This window comes from Bufo gargarizans, chromosome 3 (genome assembly GCF_014858855.1).
Source record: "Bufo gargarizans isolate SCDJY-AF-19 chromosome 3, ASM1485885v1, whole genome shotgun sequence".
Classification (NCBI taxonomy): domain Eukaryota; kingdom Metazoa; phylum Chordata; class Amphibia; order Anura; family Bufonidae; genus Bufo; species Bufo gargarizans.
Window position 1 is genome coordinate 513,466,847 of NC_058082.1, and position 21,994 is coordinate 513,488,840.

The following is a 21,994-nucleotide window of genomic DNA, read 5'->3' on the forward strand; positions in this document are numbered from 1 at the left end:
TTACTTTTTTTTTACTTTTTTTTGTGCCACTTTGGGACTTCAGCTTTTGGAGGTCTGATCCCCTTTACAATGCATTCAAATACTTCTGTATTGGAATGCATTGGCTGTAAGAGTAATACTGTGTGTATTACTCATACAGCTTCCTGCCTGTGAGATCCAGGGGGCTGGATCTCACAGGCTCTTCACCGGAAGGCAGCGCTGATGCCTAAGTAAGGTATTGCGCGCCTTCCATGCCATCGGATCCCCATTACAGCCGCACGGTGACCCGATGGCACCTCCGAACACCCGCCACAACTCTCGTTAGCGCCATAACCCCCCCACGCATTGTCCCAGGGTGCCTGCTCAATGATTTGAGCAGGCACTCAGTTCAGATCGAAACTACACACGACGTACCGGTATGTCATGTGTCCTTAAGTACCGGGACATCATGCCGTACCGGTATGTCATATGTCCCTAACAGATTAAAAGAACAAAAAATATAAAATTGGATTAAAAACATGGCTAACAAAATCCCCCCTCTTGAAAAAAAACGCAATTGATAGTAGTTGAAATTTGATAAAATGTTGTGAGCTAGGCGAGTGCACTTATTGGTCACGATCCCCCCTGCTGCGCTGAACGTCCTTTCAGACAGGACACTCGACGAGGAACAAGCCAAGAGTTCCATGGCAAATTGTGCCAGCTCTGGCCATAGGTCATATCAAACCCCTTAATCAGTTTATTTTGGGGCAACAGGTATATCACACCAGTTGCAATTAGTTGTTCCAATAGCGTTTGTCCCTCTGTATAGCTGCGGTATCTCAGCAGAACCGCACACAAATGCTACACAATACAAATGCACTATATGGAAATTATATTACAGGTATTTCACACCCCTGCCTCAATCAGTTTTTTGGGGGGGCAACTGGTATATCACACCAGTTGCAATTAATTGTTCCAATAGTGTTTCTCCCTCTGTATAGCTGCAGAACCGCACACAACTGCTGCACAATACAAATGCACTATAATATACTTTCTATGTTAGAAAGTATGTTATAAGTATATCACACCCCTCAGTATGTCACACCTGTCGATAGCACGCCTATACCAGTCCTTAAAAGGACTTTTGTGGCCCTATTAGCTAGTGTTTGGTGTCTCTAACAGTCTGTCTCTGCTCCACACAGCAATCTCTCCCTACACTGGCAAAAGACTGAATGTAAAATGGCATCCAGATTGGGTTTATTTATAGGGTAGGGGGTCTGTCCATGTGCTGAAAGTCTCAATTGTCTGTCCTGTACCACCTGATGGATGTGTCATGGGTCAAAGTTCGGCACAATGCAAAATAATATGGACATTGCCATATGTTCGCCTGTTTGGCGAACTGCGAACGAGCAAAGTTCTCAGTGAAATGACCGCCGGGCGAACCGCAAGGCCATCTCTAATTATTAGTAATGGAAGCGTTTTTGCTGAACTCTGCCGGATCCAGTAAAAACGCTAGAGTGAAAGAAGCCTAAAACGCTTAGGAATGTCTTTTTTCCTTCCTGGAAAAGCTTGTTTTTAGAATGGAAGAAGTGAAGGCGAGCTAGTACATCCCTTGGTGTGCTGGCCGGCATAGATTTAGGTTTAGGGACTCTGTGCAAAACACACTTGAAAAGCTTAGTTATAGGGTATACGTTCAATTAATAAATAAATATTAAATCTCAGCCTGGTAGAACGTTAAAAAACAAAATAATACATTTTATTGATAGTACTTGTCTAAAAGATAATTCCAGGGGCCACAACAGCCGCTCCGAATTTACATCAGGCCAACAGGATACTGTGCATCTACAGAGGGACTCAGGTATAAACTATCTACATGCCTTGCAGCCTGAAAAGGAACCTGTGGTGCACAATCATGGAGTCACCCACTGATATACACCTTTCAATATCTCAGTGAATATGTGTCACCCACAGGTGTAATCCGGCAGCCATTAGTAGCAGATGTAACAGTGAAAAGCGGTCACCTAATAGTTTAGCCTGCCAGTGTTCCTGTTTATAAGACCTGGAAACACGGAAGCCATGATCAAGAATCAAAGAACAATGTGCTACACTGTAACAGCACAACAGTCCAATGTGCTGAGCTGACCCTCTAAAACATTATGGTTGAGGGCCTGCTGCTTAGCTGACCATTGAAAACATTTACAGTATTCAAAGCAGGCCAGGTCGCCTGAATACTTCAGCTAGGAATAATGGAATAGGACTCCGGTTCTATTTAGTTGGTTTTCGGAACTGGGGCCATGATTAAGAGGGACTGCCGGTGCCATCCGTATTGCGCCGCAAGAGATGAAATTCTTGGACTGACGCAAGAAGAACCAAAGCGAAAGCATTTGCCAAGAATGTTTTCATTAATCAAAAAGGAAAGTCAGGGGTTCAAAGACGATCAGATACCGTTGTAGTTCCGATCATAAACGATGACGACCCGGCGGTGTTATTCCCATGACCCACCGAGCAGCTTCCGGGAAACCAAAGTCTTTGGGTTCCGGGGGGAGTATGGTTGCAAAGCTGACAAAGTACACTGTATGTCGCAGATAAATATTTAAAGCGCACACGTTACACCACAGATCTGGCCCTGGTAAGGTCACTGTCAGAAGCGGACACCGTCTATTGACAAAGTACACTGTATGTCACAGATAAATATTTGGAAACGCACACGTTACACTGCAGATGTGGCCCTGGTAATGTCACTGTCAGAAGCAGACACCGTCTATTGAAAAAGTACACTGTATGTCACAGATTCATTTTTGAAGCACACACGTTACACTGGAAATGTGGCCCATGTAAGGTCACTTTCAGAAGCGGACACCGTGTACAGAAACAGTACACTGTATGTCACAGAATTTTTTTTTTTAATGGCACACGTTACACTGCAGATGTGGCCCTGGTAGGGTTACTGTCAGAAGCGGACACCGTCTATTGAAAAAGTACACTGTATGTCACAGATAAATTTTTGAAGCGCACACGTTACACTGCAGATGGGGCTCTGGTAAGCTCACTGTCAGAAGTGGACACCGTCTACAGAAAAAGTACACTGGATGTCACAGAATTTTTTTTTAAGTGCACACGTTATACTGCAGATGTGGCCCTGGTAAGGTCACTGTCAGAAGCTGGAACTCTGGAACACTGTCACTCTGGAACAGGGCAAAATCTTGACTCATCAGACCACATGACCTTCTTCCATTGCTCCAGAGTCCAATCTTTATGCTACCTAGCAAATTAAAGCCTTTTTTTCTGGTTTGCCTCACTGATTAGTGGTTTTCTTACGGCTACAAAGCTATTCAGTCCCAATCCCTTGAGTTCCCTTCGCATTGTGCGTGTGGAAATGCTCTTACTTTCACTATTACACATAGCCCTGAATTCTACTGTTGTTTTTCTTTGATTTGATTTCACCAAACATTTAAGTGATCGCCGATCCCGATCATTCAGGATTTTTTTCCCGCCACATTTTTTCCTTGAATACGATGGGTCCCCACTATCCTTCCAGTTTTTAATAATGCGTTGGACAGTTCTTAACCCAATTTTAATAGTTTCTGCAATCTCCTTAGATGTTTTTTCTGATTGATGCATGCCAATGATTTGACCCTTCTCAAGCAGACTAACATCTTTTCCATGACCACGAGATGTGTCTTTTGACATGGTTGTTTAAGAAATAAAAAGCAACTCATTGTACCAGTTGGTTTTAAATAACTTATTGTCCTCTGAAAGATAATCGCCCATGCAGTAATTATCTAATAGGAGGCTCATAACTAATTGCTTAGTTAAATCCAGGTGGCAACTTTTTTTTTTGAGTTTGTATTTGGCGGAAAATTCCAAATAATCTGAAAAAATGGGCAACAAGTATAAACGTATGGCTGACAAGAGACGTATAAATGGTCCAGACCTGAGAGTGGGTAATTCTGTGTGGCTGTCACAAGAAACATTAAGTTGAAGTGCCTTCTTGGAAGTTGGGTCCAAGGTTTATTGGTCCATATAAGATCACTGCCATTATTAACCTGGTAGCCTTTTGCCTTGAACCTCCTCAGGCTTTGAAGATTCATAATGTGTTCTATAAGTCGTTGTTGAAGAGATGTGTCGAACCTGTTGAACCATACTCCTTGCCTCCCGCTCCTGTCATGGTGGATGGTAATCTGGAATTTCAGATCGCCAGGATAGTTGACTCCCAAATTCTCTGTAGATGCCTCCAGTATCTCGTTCACTGGAGGGATTACGGACCAGAGGAGAGGAAATGGGTTCCAGCGGCCAACATTAATGCTAGTCATCTGGGGAAAGCCTTTCACAAAGCTCATCCAGATAAAGTCGGTCCTGGGTGTCCGGAGGCCACCTGTAGAAGGGGGGGGGGGTACTGTCACGGTCTCTCCCGTGACAGAGGTTAGAAAATCTGAAAGACTGGCTGCACATGATGTGATCTGACAGTCTCTTTGGTTTCACTTGTTTCTGTGTTGTTGCTGGTTATGACCACACCTCTTGTCTCATGTGTAGCTTAATTGGTCGTTACACCTACTCTATTTAGTCTGGTCTCAACCATCATGCTATAAGGTTAATAGCTCCTTTCTGGTTGTGGAAGTTCTGGTGTTTGATTCTCCTCTGAGTTCCTGCTCGTCCACGTACTTTGGAGTTAAGTGTCTTTTCCCTATTTCTTGTTTGTTGTATTCCCCTATCTTTTGGTATTAGTCCTGAGGGAGTCTCTTTTGTCCTGACACTATTTTCAGGGCCCTTTATAGTCAGATAGGGCTCTAGGTTCCTGCATATGAACATTCGTAGCATCGAGGTCTGTTCATAATGATAGTAGTTAGAGCTCGGTTTAGGGATTCACTAGGTGGTGACCTTTCCCCTTTCCATAGTTTCCATGCCTAGTACCTTTTCCCTTTCCTCTTGTGTTCGGTGTGGAGTTTGCTACCCACACTGCGCTGTGATAGTATGTGAGTTTAAGGAACGGGACAAGGTGAGTAGTTACTGTGTTTTTTGTTGTTTTTTTAATACAGAGGGGCGCACAGAGGGCTTTATGACTATGGAGGGGGCACAAAGGACATTATTACTATGGAGGGGGAACAGAGGGCTTTATTACTATGGAGGGGGCACAGAGGACTTTATTACTATGGAGGGGACACAGAGGACATTATTACTATGGAGGGGGCGCAGAGGACTTTATTACTATGAAGGGGGCACAGAGGACTTTATTACTATGGAGGGGGCACAGAGGACTTTATTATTATGGAGGGGGCACAGAGGGCTTTATTACTATGGAGGGGGCACAGAGGGCTTTATTACTATGGAGGGGGCACAGAGGACTTTATTACAATGGAGGGGGCAAAGAGGACTTTATTACTATGGGGGGCCATAGAGGGCATTACTACTATGGAGGGGGCACAGAGGGCATTATTAATATGAAGGGGGCACAATGAGCATTTCTAATATGGAGGGGCACAGAGCCAGAGGGCATTACTACAATGAAGGGGGCACAGAGGTCATTATTACTGTGAAGGGGCACAGTGGGCATTATTACTATGAAAGGGCACAGTGGGCATTATTACTGTGAAGGGGCACAGTGGGCATTACTACTATAAAGGGGGCACAGAGGGCTAGTAATCTAGCACAGTGTGCATTACTACTATTAAGGGGGGAACAATGGGAATTATTACGGTGAAGGGGGCACAATGGACTTTGTTACTATATAGGGGACACAATGGGGATTATTACTATGAAGGGGACACAATGGGGATTATTACTATGATGGGGGCACAATGGGCATTATTACTATAAAGGGGGCACAATAGGGATTATTACTGTAAAGGGGGCACAAAGAGGGCATTACAACTGTGAAAGGGGCACAGAGAGGGCATAACTTCTGTGAGGGGGCACAATGTGGGCATAACTACTGTGAGAGGGCACAATGTGGGCATAACTACTGTGAGGGGGTACACATCTGTACAAAACTACTGTGAAGGTTGTACAATGAGTGCAGATTTTTTTTTTACATTATTGGGAGGGGCCAAGAAAGGACCTACCCTGGGTGCCAAACACCTTAGGCACGCCACTGGAAAGCGCTCACACAAAATGTTGTAGACCAAGGAGAAGCTTAGTCAACAGTCGGAAACAAGTGATAATATGAAAATGTTCTACCACTACAACCAAGTAAACAAAGCTGCCAGAGAGGACTAAAGCGACAGAGCTGGAAGAGGAAAGGGATTAAAGAAATTCCTGAATGCTTTTCCATGTCAGTTTTACCCAGTGTTTGGTCATAAGCACAATCTGGCAGCTCTGGAGCACAATCTGGCAGCTCTGGATAATTTATTAATTTAGGCCCTACTATTAGTTAAGCTATACCTATCTTTGTGAGTAAAAACCTCTTCCATTGTTTCTGTCTGTTTCCTACCTATTGTCCTTGTCTCTAGTTTTGTTGTCTTTCTTTCCACCCCTTTGTTTGTCTTTCTCTTTAAACATCTTAAATCTGAGAGCCTTGACTACTCATTTGCAAGGAGAAACTTTTGGATATAAAGACATATAGTTAAAGATGAGCGAATTTCAAAAAATTTAATTCGGCCGGTTCTCCGCATTTTTTGAAAAAAATTAGATTTCATCCTAATTTATTTGGGGCGAATCCTATTAATAAAAAACGGCTATTTCCTAACTGCAGAGAGCCTATATAGTGGTGTAGAACACTATGCCTTGCAGTAACAGGCATAGGGAGTCTGCTGTGGTAGTGAAACAATACTGTGAGTCAGTATGATATGTAGATGACAGGCGTCGCTCTTGGAATCACGGCACACTTCACTTATTTGGGCAGTTACAGGGCCAACTGACCAAATAACTCAAGTGTGAACTCAGTCTTACAGGTCAATGTTAGGGCCAGTTATAAAGAACTGTGCAGAGGCCCAAGATCCTACTATAGCGTGAAAGAGCGCAGTCCTTTTACACCAAGATTTCTACAGAACCTGTAATATTAAATGCTTATACAGGTAGAGCCCCCCCAACAGAGTAGAGTGGGTGTCAGCAGTAAGTGTGTGTTGATGTCACTGATTATTTTGTCCTTCCTCTGACCATTAGAACAATAACCCTCAAAAACCGGATCCTGTATGTGGAGCATCCGCCTTCACTTGGTCAGCAATTGGTCAATAATCCAACAGTATTGCTAAAGTCAAAAAACAGGAATGGATCCAAAACAGAGATGACACGTGAATGGAATATTTGCACTTCTTCTGTGTTTTGTACCCACTCCTGCTTTTGGCTACCAAATCATAAGCCAATTCTGATGCAAAATAGGAACCATGTCATGCAGGCTGTTACATAGACAGGATCTGTTGTGCGTCTCATTTTTCCTTCCTTCTGACAGATCAGAAGAAGGGTCAAATAAATGATGATGTCAGCCAGGCCGAAAGGCAAAATAGTGGCCCAGTTATGAAGTGGAGAGGGTGGGAACAGCATGAGAAGTCCACAGAGTGTCCCTATGATATAGTGGTGAGGTGGAAGCAGCATGAGGAGACCACATAGTGGCCCAATGACAGAGTCTGGAGGTGGCAGCAGCATCAGGAGGAGGCCACAGAGTGGAACAATGACAGTGTGTGGAGGTGGCAGCAGTATCAGGAGGAGGCCACAGAGTGGCACAATGACAGAGTGTGGAGGTGGCGGCAGCATCAGGAGTAGACCACAGGGTGGCACAATGACAGTGTGGAGGTGGCGGCAGCAGCAGCATCAGGAGGAGGCCACAGGGTGGCACAATGATAGTGTGGAGGTGGCAGCAGCAGCATCAGGAGACCTGAGTGGTGAGGTGGCAGCAGCATCAGGAGACCACAGAGTGACCCATGGACAGAGTGCGGAGGTGGGTGGCGAAACCAGTAACAGCTAAAGATGGTGGGTGAAAGAAGAAGCACTCGGCATCAGATGTGTGGCATCAGGCGGGTGGCAGCGTCAGAATAGTAGCTGAGGCAGGTAGCCAGAAGAAACCAAGATCTAGTCTGATGCATCAGGCATTGGTGAGTGGAAATCCTGGCTGATCCAAGCCTGATTCATCTTGACAAAGGTCATTCTCTCCACATTTTGGGTGGACAGGCGAGTTCTTCTTGGGGTAACTATGACCTCCGCCATCCAAAACTCCAAAACGCCCTCTCTGATGCCACACTACTGGTCGGGCAGGACAGCTTTTCCAGGATAACTCAGCAAGTTGCGGCCACAAATCCAGTTTGGCTGCCCAGTAGTCCAGCGGTTCTTTAATGTGGGGTGGCATGGTGCTGTCCAAGTATGCCACCACCTGCTGATTCACGTCCTGCTCCAGGTCTAACTGCTGCTGGTGAGTAGTTTCTTCACTAGGCGGGTGAAGAAAGCTGCTCATCAGCGACTCTAGACTCAAGTTGCTGTTGATGGAGCTGGAACTGCTCCTAACCCCCACCCTGCCACATCAGCCATGGCAGAGGAACGTAAGCGCAGAGGGCCCCCCCAGTCAGACCTGCGAGAGGATGGACGATGGAACAGATAGGAAGCGGCAAACTGACTACATAGGTTGTCTCTATAGTAGTTCAGTCTGTCCTCCCTCTCAGCGGGTGTAAAAAAAAGCCCCCATTTTGGACCAGTAGCAAGGGTCCCACAAGGTGGAGAGACAGAAGTCACCCCTCTGCCGAATGCTGACAATTCAGCTGTCACTACACAAGCAAGTGAGCATGCATCGGGCCATTTGGGCAAGTGACTCAGAGGGACTCCCTGATACCATCTCCTCTGCATACTGCCATGGTGTGTCTGAGTCTAGGGCTGAAACCGTTTGAATTAAGTAATTGTACCCCCCAAAAAATCCTTGATGCAAAATTTTTTGCATTGAGAATTCGTTTGTGTCATGTGACCACGGAGTGGTAGTGAAGCACTTGCTATTACTCACTGCTCCGTGGTCGGCCCGTACCGTGCTGCACTGTATCCTGACTATGACCCGACACTGTGTGACGTCAGGACGGCAGTGCAGCACGCAGAGAAGAAGATGGAGGATCTGTGGAGTGGCGCCCCTACGGGAAGGTAAGTACTGGTGCTGTGGACATGGCTAGGAGGGGGAGAGGTTGGCACTGGGGGGCAAGCTGGTGGCATGGGGGACAAGCTGGTGGCACTGGGGGGCAAGCTGGTGGCACTGAGGGGTCAGCTGATGGCACTGGGGGGAGGCTGATGGCACTAAGGGGGCAGTTTATGGCACTAGGGTGGCAGATGATGGCACTGGGGTGGCAACTGGTGGCACTGAGGGGTCAGCTGATGGCACTGGGGAAAGCCTGATGGCACTGGGTGGCAGCTGATAGCACTGGGGAGGCAGCTGGTGGCACTGGTGGGGGGAGCTGGTGGCACAGGGGGCAGCTGATGGCACTAGGGGCAGCTGATGGCACTGAGGGGGCAGCTTATGTCACAAAGGGGGCAGCTGATGGCACTGAGGAGGCAGCTGATGGCACTGAGAGGGAAGCTGATGGCACTGGGGAGGAGATAATGGCACTGGGGAGGCAGCTGATGGTACTGGGGTGGCAGCTGGTGGCACTGGTGGCACTGGGGATCAGCTGGGGGCACTGGGGAGAAGCTGGTGGCACTGGGGGAGAAGCTGATGGCACTGAAGGGGCAGCTGATGGCACTGGGCTGGCAGCTGATGGCACTGGGGTGGCAGCTGGTGGCACTGGGGAAGAAGCTGATGCACTGAGGGGGAAGTTTATGGCACTGAGGGGGCAGCTGATGGCACTGAGGGGGCAGATGATGGCACTGGGGGGAGCCTGATGGCACTGGGTGGCAGCTGATAGCACTGGGGGGCAGCTGGTGACACTGGGGGGGGGCAGCTAGTAGCACGGGGGGGGGGGCAGCTGGTGGCACGGATGTCTTGCAGATGTGTGGAAGCCTTCAGTAACCGCGTGACAACCAGATTAAACACATGTGCCATGCAGGCACCGACACCATGTTCTTCCCGTTGTCGGTCATCATGGTCATGGAGAAAGCCAGGATTCGATTTCTTAAAGAAGGACATGGAGCAGTTCCTTCCCTGTGTGACTCCATTCGCCCAGGCAAACGAGGTTCAGAACAGCATGACAACACCATGCCCTACACATGTGGTATGCTGGAGGGGCACTGCGCATTGTACCAGCAGTGGAAGCTGAGGACACGGTGGAGGATGAGAAGGCAGAGGCAGGGCCGGCGCTACCATAGAGGCAAGGGGGGCAATTGCCCCTGGGCCCCCGCTCCTTAGGGGGCCCCCGGCCCCTAGCGCCGGCCCGGCCGCAACTACTATTATATTATCTTATTGTCAGACTTGTCACACTCACAACAATGACATGAGTCATGACACAGACAGGACCAGACAGACAGTGTCTGGATTCTGCGGGCCGCCGCCGGCGCCGCGCGGCAGCCAGCAGTAATGTAATTAATAAATTAAACTAACTCACTGGGCGGCCCGGCGGCTGGTCTGGACTCGTCCCTAGTCTGCAGTCAAGTGTGGAGGGCCCCCCCGCCGGGCGCATGCGGCCGCTAATTGTGCCTGCGCTGCGCTGCCGCTGCTTGTCTCTTTAAGAGATTCAAGACTGGAGCAGCAGCGGCATGCACGGCACAGGCAGGTACGTCTGCATCTGGCTGACGTACGTTGCCACAGGCTCCGCCCCCTTGCCCAGAGCAGAGAACTTGCTTAGAGAAATTGGATAGTACTTAAGGTGCACTGAGCAGGAGGCATTGGCAATGGCATTGAGGCAAGGAGAAGGAGCAACTAGAAAAGCAAAGCAAAGCAAGCAAGGAAGCGGATATGGATTGTTGGATACCATTGGCATTTGGCAGCCACCCACAGCCCAGCCCAGAGAGCCCAGTCTGACACTCTGCATGCAGCGCCAGGGAAGGCCCACCGTCCACAGTCAGAAGACAGCCAGCCCCCAGCCAAGTTGCAGTCTGGTAGGTTCATAATTCATTGGTTAGGGTACTTTCACACTTGCGGCAGGACGGGTCCGGCAGGCTGGTCTCCCTGTCGGATCCGTCCTTCCGCTGTTTCGCCGTATCGCCGCTCGGTCCCCATTGACTATAATGGGGACGGGGGCTAAGCTCCGCGGCAGCCGGCAGTAATGTAATTAATAAATTAAACTAACTCACTGGGCGGCCCGGCGGCTGGTCTGGACTCGTCCCTAGTCTGCAGTCAAGTGTGGAGGGCCCCCCCGCCGGGCGCATGCGGCCGCTAATTGTGCCTGCGCTGCGCTGCCGCTGCTTGTCTCTTTAAGAGATTCAAGACTGGAGCAGCAGCGGCATGCACGGCACAGGCAGGTACGTCTGCGTCTGGCTGACGTACGTTGCCACAGGCTCCGCCCCCTTGCCCAGAGCAGAGAACTTGCTTAGAGAAATTGGATAGTACTTAAGGTGCACTGAGCAGGAGGCATTGGCAATGGCATTGAGGCAAGGAGAAGGAGCAACTAGAAAAGCAAAGCAAAGCAAGCAAGGAAGCGGATATGGATTGTTGGATACCATTGGCATTTGGCAGCCACCCACAGCCCAGCCCAGAGAGCCCAGTCTGACACTCTGCATGCAGCGCCAGGGAAGGCCCACCGTCCACAGTCAGAAGACAGCCAGCCCCCAGCCAAGTTGCAGTCTGGTAGGTTCATAATTCATTGGTTAGGGTACTTTCACACTTGCGGCAGGACGGGTCCGGCAGGCTGGTCTCCCTGTCGGATCCGTCCTTCCGCTGTTTCGCCGTATCGCTGCTCGGTCCCCATTGACTATAATGGGGACGGGGGCTAAGCTCCGGTGCAGCACGGCGACAGCCGCCGGACTAAAAAGTCGGACATGCAGGGAGCTCAGCCCCCGTCCCTATTATACTCAATGGGGACGGAGAGGCGGTCCGGTGATACGGCGATACGGCGAAACAGCGGAAGGACGGATCCGACAGGGAGACCCGCCTGCCAGATCCGTCCTGCCGCAAGTGTGAAAGTAGCCTTACATTGTTTTGTTGTTGTTAATGAAACTGGATCGGATCCATGATCCATCCATCCATTCCCAGTGTTTCCCACTCACTGACTTACTTAGCCCACAGCATATAATACTTGTCTGGCTGAGGGAACAGAAAAGTACATAGGCAGGCTGAGGACAGGTGAGGGCACAGGGCCTGCTCAAGCAACGGGCGCCTCCCCCCAGGGCCCTCTCTATCGCGCGTCCCAGGTGTAGGAATGCTGAGTGGTATAGTGCGGCCTGTTTCTTTATGTGTGTCACGGTGCTCCTACCTGGATATGGTTGGACCCCAGACTTAGGCTTTAAAGCAATAAATAGGGGGAAAAATTAAGGGACAAAAGAATAATGTGAGTCCAGACCTTGAGATGAAGTTCAATGGCAGCTTTACTTGAATAAACATTTCTCCAAACAGTTTCAGGCTTTATCTTGTTTCCAGCAGGCTTTAGCATTAAACTAGCAGGTAAACTCAACGCTGCTATATCTTTCTCTCACTCTGCTGTACTGACAAGCTAACTTGGTGTCTTTGTTTTCTCTTTATCTTGCACTTCACTCTTGTAGTTGGACTTATGTTCAGCCAGAAAGTAGGTTAGAATCCTGTCTCAACCAGAACTGCCCCACCTCCTTCTGGTAGCAAGCAGGACTGGCCCACTTCTGCCCAAAGGGGGGAGAATGGAATGGTAAGTTTCATTCTCTCTAAGGATAGCTCTCTAAGGATAGCTCTGCCATTTACACTACCACCTGCTGGTGAACTAGGCACATTACATGAACATGCCATTATTATAAATGCACAGTGTTGAGGGACCTGGAAATAAATATACATATGGCATTGGTGTTAGCCCAATAGAGATAGTAGCTGGGTGCAGTAGTGGTAACACCACTCTGGGGTGTTACACTCCTGGACTATGCCAACTAAGGGTTGTGTCTGACGAACCCACCGACTCTTGGCTGGGGGTGTCTGATATCACTTAGGTCAAAGTGGATGACCGAGTCAACCATTCAAGAACCTCTGGGTTGGTGGTCAAGACACAACCGCTATATGACACTGTGAGCTCAGGCCTCTCGCTGCGACTCCTGCTACCACACCCCCTTACTCTGCTGCCACCTGTGCCTGCGCCAGAAACATTTAGGCCACTGCCAGTCCCCTGTGCAGGGCCTGGCAATTCTCTGTCTGACATACCGTTAGATCAAATAAATAAATAAAAAGGAAATTAAAACACCCAATAAAAGTCTGTCATTTTCTCACATCACCACACGTCTAGTAAGCCCTTTTTTTCCACTAATACAAGCTAAACAAGGCTTTAGAACATATAACTGCACCACTAAACGGCAAATAGGCACTTTTTTTTCCACTTATACACGCCACAAAAGGCTTTAGAACATATAACTGCACCGCTGAACGGCAAATAGGCCCTTTCTTTTTTTCAGTAATGCAAGCCAAAAAGGGCTTTGGAACATATAACTGCACAGCTGAATGCCAAATAGGCCCTTATTTTTTCCACTTACAAAAGGCTTCAGAACATAGAACTGAACCGCTAAAAGCAAATATAGATTTTTTTTTATACCATTAATACAGGCCAAATAGGGCTTAAGAACATATAACTGCACCACTGAACGGCAAATAGGCCCTTACTTTTTTCCACTTATACATGCCACAAAAGGCTTTAGAATATATAACTGCACAGCTGAACGGCAAATAATATATATTTTTTTGCCACGAATACACGCCAAAAAGGGCTTTAGAACATATAACTGCAACGCTGATCAGCAAATATATATATTTTTTGCCACTAATGCACGCCAAAAAGGCCTGTAATTTTCTCACTTCACCACACAATGGCAAATACTTTTTTGCGCCACTTATACATGCCAAAAAGGGCTTTAGAACATATAACTGCGCCGCTGAACGGCAAATAATATATATTTTTTTGCCACTAATACACGCCAAAAAAGGCTGTTATTTTCTCACTTCACCACACAACGGAAAAAACTCTTTTTTGTTCCACTTATACATGCCAAAAAGGGCTTTAGAACATATAACTGCAACGCTGATCGGCAAATATATATATTTTTTGCCACTAATGCACGCCAAAAAGGGCTGCAATTTTTTCACTTCACCACACAACGGCAAATACTTTTTTTTGCGCTGCTTATACACGGCAAAAAAGGCTTTAGAACATATAACTGCACTGCTGAATGGCAAATAATATATATTTTTTTGCCACTAATACATGCCAAAAAAGGCTATCATTTTCTCACTTCACTACACAATGGCAAATACTTTTTTTTGTGCCACTAATACACGCCAAAAGGGACCTTAGAAAATAGCTGCACCGCTAAACGTCAAATATATATTTTTTCCACTAATTCACGCCAAAAAGGGATTTAGAACATATAACTGCACAATAATACTATATCTTTTTCTGCCACTAATACACACCAAAAAGGGCTTTAGAACATAAACTGCACCGCTGAACGGCAAATGATATATATATTTTTGCCACTAATACACGCCAAAAAAGGCTGTAATTTTCTTACTTCACCACACAACAGCTAAGCCCTTTTTTTCCCACTAATTCAAGCCAGAAAAGGCTTTAAAACATATAACTGCACCGCACAAGGGCAAATAAGACGTAGAAATATTTCCTTTTAATAAACCCTGTTAATGGCTGTATCAAAAAGCACTTGCACCCCAATAACAAGAACGGTTTGTTGGAATTACAGAGCTGTATAATGGCAATTTGGATCCGCACTCAGTGCAGCAAGGTGTAATAGGATTGTTCCTATTACCAAGTCTGTAAACTCCCCTACTGAACCCTGTTCTGCTTCAATACTGTGGAATAATTCCTCCCTATTCTTACCCTGAACTTCTATACAGCAAAATAAAAGTTTTAAAGTCTTTTGTTCCACTGTCCCTAGTGCCTGCTGATGTCTCTCCCTGCACTAAGTACACTGGAAAATGACTGAATCCAAGATGGCTGAGGCTATTTATAGGGCTGTGACATCACAGGGCTGGATGGCTGCTGATTGGCTGCATGCATGGCATTGTGGGTGATCCCTTGTTCCCAGAGTTCCTTGCTCCATGTCCTAACACGTGCAGCAACCATTTTAGGAAAAAATGTGATTCATTACCACGAAGCACGAGGAAATTCGAATTTGGTGCAAATCGAATTTTTTCTGAAATTCGGATTTGCTCATCTCTACATATAATGATAATTTTTCATATTGGGTAACATGTTGATGTAGTGGCGTAACCATAAATGACTGGGCGCCACAGCAAATTTTTAAAGGCCTCATCCTTACAGAAACTTGGAAACACCCTCCTTGCGTGCAACCCCCACTCCTGTGGCTAGTCAATATCAATCTCTCAGATGAGGCCCAGCAGCCACTCCATCCATTTCCTACTGTGTCACTGGTATATAATGTCATTGTATAATACTGTTGGTGGAGGCCCTGAAAAAATAATATTTCAATCCTCATTCTGGGTAGGCCCCTTCTGAGTTTGGGCCCCAAAGCAGCCGTTTCCGGTATAGCTATGCCTCTGTGTTGACGCACAGCATTATTTGCCTTTGTCTATTTTTTTTTTTCTTACACCTCATGATAACAATATATTTTCTTACAGGGATGCTATTGGATTATTTTATTTGATATATGTACACTTCACATTTATTTTCTTTCTTTATACCTAGGCAATGAGAAATATGCAACACATTTTATTTTTGTCACAAGTTCATTAAAATATTCAATAAAAATAGATAGCAAGCAGACTTCCACGCAGTGGCATACAAAGAAAAGTAAGAGCCCATAGCAAGGATCAAACCAGGCCCCCCACACAGGACAGAAGGGTTTCCGCCTAAACCCTTTTGATGACCCTTGGGCCATTTTTTCCACTGCTTCATTTGCTAAAAGTTGTTCCTTTAAAGGGTAGAGTCCTCACCAAGTTTTCACCCCCAATAGAAGAGGGGATGATCCCAACTGGGCCCCCTCTTTCCCTGGGCCCCACAGCAGTCACATGGTCTGCCACTATGGTAGTTACGCCCCTGCTTCCACTGATTCCAATGGGATCTACTGTGATTTGGGTTCACTTGACCCATGGCAAGTCTAATTTTGCAGCCATAACTAGGATGATAAAATGCTGCTGCATTATGGCCATCTTGGTGCAGTTCACATACAGATTGAGCCCTCTTTTAGAGAAATTGCTGGTGCAAACCTCAGATGAAAGCTGCGATGCATGCCACTGTATAGGCAAACATGGGCATACGTTTCCAGTAAGCCCCCATTGTAAATACGTTTTTTTTTATTTTTTTTAATTAAATAGCAAAGTCTACTACTATTTTATACAGCGGGGTATCAGAAAAGATATGTTGATGCATACTGGCCCTGTGTATACCAAAAGGACACCCTTTTAGGCTACTTTCACACTAGCGTTCGATCGGATCCGTTCTGAACGGATCCGCTCATATTAATGCAGACGGAGGCTCCGTTCAGAACGGATCCGTCTGCATTATAACTTAGAAAAATTTCTAAGTGTGAAAGTAGCCTGAGCGGATCCGTTCAGACTTTACATTGAAAGTCAATGGGGGACGGATCCGCTTGAAGATTGAGCCATATGGTGTCATCTTCAAGCGGATCCGTCCCCATTGACTTACATTGTAAGTCGGAACGGATCTGCTTGCAGCGTTCAGGTGTCCGCTCACTGAACGGAGCGGAGGCTGAGCGCTGGCAGGCGGATGCATTCTCAGTGGATCCGCCTCCACTGAGAATGCATTAGGGTCAGACGGCTGCGTTCAGGGCCGCTTTTGAGCCCCTTCAAACGGAGCTCACGAGCGGACACCTGAACGCAGGTGTGAAAGGAGCCTTAGCAGGTGCTGGGTCAGTGTATAATGTACCTATTCACAAATAATATGTTAACAGCGCCTTAGTGGGTCATTTATCAAGACTGGCATTTCTTTTCCAGTCTCGATATCCCCCTGCTTCAGCAGAAGCTTTTCTCAATTGACAATGAGGCGCACACCTCATAAATTAATCCCATCCTCCGGCCGGCCGTGTGCCTAGTTTGAAATATATGCCAGCTTGTAGATTTCCTAGATTTCAGTTATCAGTTATGCCAGAAAACTGGTATAAATGATTATATAAGTGCCAGGTGAAGTGGCGAGGGCGAGGTAGAAACGCCACTTGTGACTACAGTATGTATGGCTTAAGGGATTCAGTTGCGGTATTATTATTATGTAGATGCATTGTATACTGTGTCACCTTGGCGTTAACGTGGGATGAATTACCAGTCTGCCATCTGCTTACTTAACTGCCTTAATAGCACATACAAGGATATTTAGTTCTTTTGGCAGTTAATTATGATCCCATTAAGACTGGTGCTACTCTGATCTACATTGTTTGCGGGCGTAAAGCTCTTCTGTTGAATGGTGATGAGAACAGTCAATTTCCACATTTTATGTCTGTCTGTGTACATCTCAAGGTCACATATTTCCTACAATCAGTCCTAATCTCACTTAAGCCTCATGGTCAGATGATAGCAGCCTGGAATGATGGCAGTGAGTGCTGTCTACATTGAACACTGCTCTGGGGCATTCTATGTGAAGACTGACTTTAATCTCAGATTAGTATTACTGTAAGGGAGCGTGCAGGCATTTACCTAACAATCTACCGCACACATACAGCATATTATTACTCCTTTTAAGATGGTTAGACATGACGCAGTTTTCTGGAATATCTATCTGTATTGAAAAAAAACTGAATCTATCATCAGGGTGGAAACCTTTCACTTAGGACATCTAATTCCAAAAAAAAAAGCACACGGCGGCTGGCTGAATCCTCACAACCTCCCAATTGTCATAGTGGATGCACTTTATTCACCTTATGGCTATAACTAATTTGCCTTTAGTGAATAAAAGGAGTTAAATATGATGGGTTAGAGTCACTTTACTATACTCATTACACATAAGTAATGTACTAGGAACCTAATATCCATAGTGCTTACGCTTACTCGCTCCATTGATGTCGCCATCTCCCCTGCACTCACTCATGTTACAGGCTCTTCCACTTGGGTAGTTTCTGGCTATGCTGGATGCAATGAACTCTGTCAGGCTGTTCTTCTGCTTGAACAGGCAGCTGGACAATTTTAAGCGCTAGCGAGAAACTAGCCTTTAAGTGTAACTTTTGTTTCGGTTTATGTTTAATATTGTGTAGGGACACGGATGTTAAACATTTTTGTGATGTAGTTTATTAGGAAAATATGTTTCTTTCTACTAGAAAACTGTCTTCAGAAGACATCTGTGTGTAATGAAATCTGTCTTCAGAAGACACCTGTGTGTAAGGCCTCTTTCACACTACTGTATGGCTATATCAGTGTTTTGCGGTCCGTTTTTCACGGATCCGTTGTTCTGTTTTTTTGTTTCTGTTGTGTTTCCGTTTCGGTTCTGTTTTTCCGTTCCGTTTTTCCGTATGGCATATACAGTATACAGTATACAGTAATTACATAGAACAAATTGGGCTTTGCATAACATTTTCAAAAGATAGTTCCGGAAAAAACGGAACGAATACGGAAGACATACGGATGCATTTCCATATGCATTCCATTTTTTTTTGCGAACCCATTGACTTTAATGGAGCCACGGAACGTGATTTGCGGCCAAATATAGGACATGTTCTATCTTTGCACGGAACAGAGACACGGAAACACGGAAACGGAATGCATACGGAGTACATTAGTTTTTTTTTGCAGACCCATTGAATTAAATGGTTCCGTATACGGAACGCAAAAAACGGCCCGCAAAAAGAAAAAAAAACAGTAGTGTGAAAGAGGCTTAACACACAAAGGCTTCCGGCTGCCTCTTGTCACTACCTTAGTACCTAACTTTGGACATGTGGCCTAACGATCACTGTCCTTCACCCTGCCTATCTGACTTGTTGCACACAGACATCTTTAGCGCTCAGTAAAACTCTGAAGACTGAAGACAGACTCTCCTTAGAACTGAAGCTTTCCTTCCCGAAACTCTCTTGCTCATCAGTGAAGAAGACCTCTGTATTTACATGCAGTGATCTCCTCCACAGTATGGGGAAGAGCGATCACTAATGCCATCGCTCATCCCCATACAGAATCATTATTATTTGTCGGCAGCATAGCGTGATTAGATGGCATGATCTGCTGCTGACAAACAATGACTTTTATGACTGCAAAGAAGATGAGATTACCCGATGAATGAGCCTTTAGCTCAGGGATGGCCAACCTGCGTCTCTCCAGCTGTTGCAAAACTGCAACTCCCAGCATGCCTAGACTGCCTACAGCTGTGATAGAAAACTCTTTAAATAGAAACAACATTTAGACCCCTTTCAGATGAGCGAGCTCCACCCATCAGACTTGCAGCTTGATAATGTGGCAGCTCCCGTCCTGACCTCCCAGCATTAACTGGGTTGCATAGCTTTATATTGATTTAGGATGATATGTAACCCTAACAGTTCTGGAATCTATTGGATAACACTGACAGCATTATGTCAGTGTTATCCAATACATTCCAGACCTCTAAGGGTTACATAGCATCATAAGTCAATATAATGCTATGTGACCCTACCGGTGCTGGGAGGTCAGGACGGGAGCTTCCGCATACTCATGGAACTATTACTTCTTTGCGGTTACTTTATTTTAGCTAGCATAAATATGCTCTGACATCACTGTAGTTATTATCCATGTGCTTTGACATTGCTGTGTTTATTTCAGCGTTTCACCATCTTTGCGTGTATCCCCTCCCTACTGTGATTATTATACCTGTGTTTTTAGTTCAGTTGGTCATTGTCCATGTGCTATGACATCACTCTGTTCCTGTGAACAGATCTCACTATTTATTATCTATGTATTGTCATATCACTGTGTGTATTACACATATTCCATACCACAGCGGAGCGGAATCCCACGTGGTTGCTATTAGGCTTCTGTAGAGAGAGGGCCTAGTAATGTTGACTGCATGGTTGATTTTTATTGGTGGTGAAAACTTGTGCAGGCTTCTCCTTTCCATGTGTGTGAAAAACAAAGGTGAATAGTATTATAAGAACTAATTCCTAGGTTTTTAGGGGTATGGTAGTATTATCCAACACCAAAAGATTTTTCCATTTTAATCTTTACTATTGTTTCTTCTCTTGCTGCTAAAAAGATATGGTAGAATACAGTGGGATGCGAAAGTTTGGGCAACCTTGTTAATAGTCATGATTTTCCTGTATAAATCGTTCGTTGTTACGATAAAAAATGTGAGTTAAATATATCATATAGGAGACACACACAGTGATATTTGAGAAGTGAAATGAAGTTTATTGGATTTACAGAAAGTGTGCTATAATTGTTTAAACAGAATTAGGCAGGTGCATAAATTTGGGCACTGTTGTAATTTTATTGATTCCAAAACCTTTAGAACTAATTATTGGAACTCAAATTGGCTTGGTAAGCTCAGTGACCCCTGACCTACATACACAGGTGAATCCAATTATGAGAAAGAGTATTTAATGGGGTAAATTGTAAGTTTCCCTCCTCTTTTAATTTTCTCTGAAGAGTAGCAACATGGGGGTCTCAAAACAACTCTCAAATGACCTGAAGACAAAGATTGTTCACCATCATGGTTTAGGGGAAGGATACAGAAAGCTGTCTCAGAGATTTCCGCCGTCTGTTTCCACAGTTAGGAACATATTGAGGAAATGGAAGACCACAGGCTCAGTTCAAGTTAAGGCTCGAAGTGGCAGACCAAGAAAAATCTTGGATAGACAGAAGCGACGAATGGTGAGAACAGTCAGAGTCAACCCACAGACCAGCACCAAAAGACCTACAACATTATCTTGCTGCAGATGGAGTCACTGTGCATCGCTCAACCATTCGGCGCACTTTACACAAGGAGATGCTGTATGCGAGAGTGATGCAGAGGAAGCCTTTTCTCCACCCACAGCACAAAAAGTGCCGCTTGAGGTGGGCTAAAGCACATTTGGACAAGCCAGCTTCATTTTGGAATAAGGTGCTGTGGAGTGATGAAACTAAAATTGAGTTATTTGGCCATAACATGGGGCGTTATGCATGGAGGTAAAAGAACACAGCATTGCAAGAAAGTCACCTGCTACCTACAGTAAAATATGGTGGTGGTTCCATCATGCTGTGGGGCTGTGTGGCCAGTGTAGGGACTGGGAATCTTGTCTAAGTTGAGGGACGCATGGATTCCACTCAGTATCAGCTGATTCTGGAGACCAATGTCCAGGAATCAGTGACAAAGCTGAAGCTGCGCCGGGGCAGGATCTTTCAACAAGACAACGACCCTGAACACTGCTCAAAATCCACTAAGGCATTTATGCAGAGGAACAAGTACAATGTTCTGGAATGGCCATCTCAGTCCCCAGACCTGAATATAATTGAAAATCTGTGGTGTGACTTAAAGAGAGCTGTCCATGCTCGGAAGCCATCAAACCTGAATGAACTAAAGATGTTTTGTAAAGAGGAATGGTCCAAAATACCTTCAACCAGAATCCAGACTCTCATTGGAACCTACAGGAAGCATTTAGAGGCTGTAATTTCTGCAAAAGGAGGATCTACTAAATATTGATTTCATTTGTTTTTTGGGGTGCCCAAATTTATGCACCTGCCTAATATTGTTTAAACAATTATAGCACACTTTCTGTAAATCCAATAAACTTCATTTCAACTTCTCAAATATCACTGTGTGTGTCTCCTATATGATATATTTAACTGACATTTTTTATCATAACAACCAACGATTTATACAGGAAAATCGTGACGATTAACAAGGTTGCCCAAACTTTCGCATCCCACTGTATATATTGATAGGAAGCAGCTAGGTGTTTAGAGACTATACAGGAAATCCAGTTGCCCTCCTACCAGCAAACATTTGCATTTAGTGATGATCTAATGTTAGCGTTCAGCATTTCATGCCAGAATTCTCACCCCCGCAGTTCATTCCTATCAACTGAAACTGACACTACTGTGATAGAACATATGTCTGCCTTACTTTACAGACAGAATTCTCCAACCTGACATTTTTGGAAAGGTAATTTCCTGGAAACA